This window comes from Pezoporus wallicus, unplaced genomic scaffold (assembly GCF_028554395.1).
Source record: "Pezoporus wallicus isolate ANWC-B61680 ecotype Strahan unplaced genomic scaffold, APGP_CSIRO_Pwel_v1 scaffold_6362, whole genome shotgun sequence".
Taxonomy (NCBI): Eukaryota; Metazoa; Chordata; class Aves; order Psittaciformes; family Psittacidae; genus Pezoporus; species Pezoporus wallicus.
The window spans coordinates 273,062-277,003 of NW_026637663.1; the positions used below are offsets into that span (position 1 = coordinate 273,062).

The 3,942-nt window shown below is 42.1% G+C and overlaps 1 long non-coding RNA gene across 1 annotated transcript; it reads right to left on the minus strand.

Annotated features, from left to right (window-relative positions):
* Window positions 1-305: 305 nt before the first annotated feature.
* On the minus strand, window positions 306-3,351 carry LOC130597902 (uncharacterized). The gene is made up of 3 exons (XR_008971878.1): window positions 3,197-3,351; window positions 2,077-2,195; window positions 306-781 (listed from the first exon to the last, which is right to left on the minus strand). It is a non-coding gene; the product is annotated as an uncharacterized LOC130597902 (long non-coding RNA).
* Between the last annotated feature and the right edge of the window lie 591 nt (window positions 3,352-3,942).

Genomic DNA, 3,942 nt, shown 5'->3' on the forward strand with positions numbered 1-3,942 from the left:
CACTGACGGAGGGATTTTTCACCACTTTCCCATAAAAAACAGTGGCAGGGAGCATACTTCAATGCATAGGCTACATGTGGTGAATGTGGGCTTTGTGGATCACGAACAGCCATTTATTTAGTGAGAAGGGCAGTAAAACGGAGCCCAGAGGGGTCTGTGCTGGGAGCACTTGCTGGAGAACAGGCCACTGAGCACTGTGGGTGGCTGCCAGCCTTGGGGGTGCTCCACCAGGCTCCTACACCCCTGCCATGGCAGCCCCCAGCCTCTCCCAGGGACAGGCACCCAAGGTCTAGCAGTGGCTGCTGCAGTTGTTTCTCTGGCTTGTGCGGTCGCTTCAACCCTAAACGATTAGTTATTGGAATAACGGTGAGAAAATAAATGTCTGGAGTTTGTCTAGACTAAATGGGATGGATAGTTTCCCTGCTTCCTGCTCTTTGAGGTGTTAGTGGTAAGCTGGAAAGAAAGGATGGGAGGGCAAAATAGTGTATGAGCCACATTTGTGTTACCCACTGCACAGGTGCTTAAATCACCCATGTCTCCCTGTGTGATCTTTGCAATGAAAACATTTCTGCTTCCTTTACTTCTCATCAGGTACTCTTGGCTTTGTCACAAGATTCATTATCATACAGAAAGAGAAAAGCAGCAATTGTTTAGGGCCACACATTAACTAAGCTCCATAAATTGTATGTGAAAACAGAGTGTCAGTCAGGAGAGATCATTCCCTAGCTGCTGCTGTTGGCATCAGTTGAAGTTTGAGAAGTCCACTGAGGTTTGAGAAGTCCTGTGGAGTAACACAGTAGTAAGCTATTCAGTTTTTAATTGAGAGGCCTTTTCCTATTTCATTTGAATTCTCACAGGCTTCTGGACAATTTAACTGGGGTTTGAGGTACTGCAAATTCCTCTTAGCCAAAAGAAAAGCTATCTTATACTTGACCACTATGGCTAAATCAATACTGTTACCTCTAGTCTGGACCATGTCAAAAATGAGATACAAGGAGGAAAGCACTAGCTGCACATTCCAGTTGCTGCACCTTCTAGGCTATCGGCAAGTCTCCCAAATACATTAGTGTAGGAACAGTAGTATAAGGTCGGAGTGAGGATTTCTTCGTCTTGTTATTTTATCTTTCCTTCAGATGCATCCTAAACTATGTTTGTGGAAAGAGTGGCACCTTTTCCCGTGTACACTCTTCCAGCTGTCTGTGGTTTAAATGTGTCCTGATCTAAAGCCTGCGCTCACACCATAATCTTTTTAGCAGCCATAAATGGAGCTATATTCCACAATCTCTCCAATTCCTTAATTTTTGTGGCATCTGAAGTAGTTTGCTGTAAGGAATGCCACAATTTAACCATGCAGTCATGAACAATTATTTCCTTTTGTTGATTTAATATCAGTGGTTCACTGTGTTGTGAAGCCCCTGAGCAAACTGTTCTCCATTGTGGCCAATATAATTTCACTGTCCTTCATCCTATCCTAGCTGAGTCTCTGCCTTGCAACCTCAGAGCTATTTAATCTCTCTTCATAGGAAATCTGTGCTGCACTGACCATCCCTGCCCTCTTCTTGTACAGCATACAATTCTGTCACTGCTTGCTTTGATAGCAGTGACTGCAATGACATCCAGTAGGTAAAATGTAGAGAAACATGTAAACCCGCTCAGGCAAGAGGGGGTCATGATGGCACCCACATCGTGCAGGTGGTGGGACTGTAGGGCTGCATGTGGTACTGGTTCCTGTAAGAGCTACAAGAAGCAGATAAAATGGCATGGCACAGAGCTACACGGAATGTTTCTGAATGGCAGCGAATCACAGAGCTTTTTCTTTTAATGCAACAGAGAACAAAACAAATATACTATTATTTCTGAAGCTTGTGCCTCCTGCACACTGTATCTCAGAGCTCTGCTTGGAAACATACCCAGCTCCCCACCCTGCTTGGCTTTTTCTCTTTGTTTTGAAGAAATATAGCCTCATCAAAATGGAAAAATATCCAAACTGCTGCACAGAAAATTGAACCAATGGACTGATCTCCTGACTCAGAGCCTGAAGGATAACTGTACCTGTAGTAAAGTGATTTTATTTACCTCCCAGTCATATGTTGCTTAGCACTGAGACTGGCCTCTGTCTTAACGGTTGCTACAAAATGGAGTACGAACAATGTCAGATGGTGTGGTAGATTTTCTTCAGAGATATACAGCATGCCCTGTATGAGACACAGAGAATGAAACCAATGTTCTTTGTTTTCAAGGAAAGGAGATTAGCAGAAATATACTTTCTCCTGAAAAAGGAACCCCCAAAATTGATGTGATAAACACTTTACTAATAAATACTAGTGTCCAGCCACGGGGACTGAGGACTGATCTTTTCTCCACTAGGAAAAAATCATTCAACCATTTATGAAAAAAAAAAATAAAATACAATAACAACAACCCCTCCAGTGTACTTATTCCTCTTCTGTCCTTGAGCACGTGCTGCCTCACTGCTTTAGGATCACAGCTATTGTCAAAGTCTGGGTCTCATCACTTCTGTGATTTTTGTTAACTTGCTGATATGCAACAGTTAAATGATGAGATGATTTTATTATTCATACCGAAAACGGTCCAGCTTGAAGAGAGTCTTGATGCTGGCTGAAGTCACTGTGCACTGTGCATATCTGTTCAGCAGATTTGCTGTAATGCTGTAGGATCTGAATGGGATGTTCCCTAACCAAAATGCCTTTTTTTCTGCTGCACCGCTGAGCCTCAGCAGCAATGAGTAAGTTGTCTTGAGTGACATACTTACAGCTGTGGTATTCAGCAGCGAAGAACAGGTTGCAACAAGCACCTCAGAAATGATACAATGGCAAGGCAAGCAAGGAGAGATGATGAGGAGAAAAGGGTGAGTGAAAATACGGGACTGGCACAGGACAGATGTAAAGGAAGATGGGGAGGAGGCAGGGGTGCAGGTGAGCAGGACTCAGGAGAGTTGTGGTGGCTGGAGCACGTTCTTCTTGAGACACAGCCAACCTTTGAGTAATCATCTGTCTTTTTAAACAAATTATCTTTTAAAAAAAAATATTTTCTGTATTACCACCCTGACTCAAACCAGCCTCAGCTGACAGAGCCACAACCCCACCCTTTCTGTTACTGCACATATCTGCCTCAAACTTCCTCACTAATGCAGGCCTATAGGTTTATATTTTTTCACTTCTTATAAACCTGCCACCTGGACAGTCTCTTAATGGAGGGTCAGGTTCTGCAGCAATCAAGAGGAGCATCCTGTAGGGAACACTTTCAGCTCATCAAAGGCAGTTGCAGAGCACTTGGCAGGGTGAGCTAAGGCTGTGCTAGCAATTTTAATTCTTTTTCTCCCTATGTTCTATGAACATAAAACTTTATGGACATAAAAAGGATTGGAAGGCAGGAAGAGTTTACTGTATATCAATAAGCTCAATAACACAGATTCATTTCACAGGCCAAAGGAGATGGACAGAGGCAGAAAGCTTTAGATATTTTGTTTTAATTTGCCTTTGGCATAAATTCTGTTGGTAGTAATTTTATCTCAGGAGTAATATTATTTAGCCATTTATTAGCCATTTTTACAATTGTTAGACCACAAAGGTCAAACAAATACAGAAGTTCAGGACTAACAAAGCTTTAATCCTTAGCAGCATTTTTTCTGGTTGCTTATCTAGTAGTTCCAGTTCTAAAGTGACCACGTGAGCTCATTTTGAAGAAACATTTATTTACAATATTTGACCTGTCTCACTCTAAAAGTGGTATTTATGTGGTTTAACTTTGAAGACAGTGAAGACTACAAACTCTTTAGCATACAGAGAACAATTTTATAAGCCATCAGAGACTTAGATTAATTGTATAGAAACAGGGAAAGTTAAAGACAAAAATGCACAGGCAGCATAGTTCCTTTACTACGCAAGACCCCTTTATTGGATTTTACTTCTTCACTCTCCA